Below are 863 nucleotides of genomic sequence, written 5' to 3' on the forward strand. Positions count from 1 at the left end.
ACTTAGATAAATTGGCGGATGTGCTATCATCCTCCTCCCCTTCATTATCAAAATCATCATACCCATGTGGAAACCCTTCTTCCAGTTTATACTTATATCAGACTTTACGCTTTGTTCAGGCTTATTTTTCAATCCCATTATCGGCCACGGGGGCGCGGATTTTTCAATCCCATTATCGGCCACGGGGGCGCGGAAGCACCGCTCGTACTTGGTTCGTTAGCATACGCCATGGGTGTGTTCTTGTGTGTGGGATGTTGTGTTTTTTACGTATAAATGGTAGAACGTGTTTCATAAACTGTTGTGAATGTTGCGTCGTTTATAGTGTAAAATTAAGAATTACTTAATAGTACTGTCACAAATAAATTTTTACTTTGAAAAAAATTATTTTACGTATAAATGGTAGAACGTGTATCATAAACTGTTGTGAATGTTGCGTCGTTTATAGTGTAAAATTAAAAATTACTTAATAGTACTGTCACAAATAAATTTTTACTTTGAAAAAAATTATTTACAAAATGGTGGACTATGGATTAGGACAAATACAGATAAAAACATAAAGTTTTAGGAAAGAAGTTCTTTTGACGTTTTATGAATATAAAATTGTTTGTAACCTTTTATGTTTTCTTCTTGTCGTTGATCTTTAGTGTTTCGTTCTTCTACCTGAAAAGAAAGATGCTGCTTGTCGTTGAGTCTTTAAGGATTTTTTTCGTAGTTGATTTTGACGAATGTAGGTTATCCGTTCAGAAATGTACGTTCGGAAATGTTCGATAATTCCGCAGGGAATTGTCGAGTAGTTGAACTTGACAGATGTAGATAGCTCGTTGGCTGAGCTAGGAATTGTTCTGAAGTAGATCGCTGCGTAT

The sequence above is a fragment of the Ciona intestinalis genome, unplaced genomic scaffold (genome assembly GCF_000224145.3).
Source record: "Ciona intestinalis unplaced genomic scaffold, KH HT000446.1, whole genome shotgun sequence".
NCBI classification, from domain to species: domain Eukaryota; kingdom Metazoa; phylum Chordata; class Ascidiacea; order Phlebobranchia; family Cionidae; genus Ciona; species Ciona intestinalis.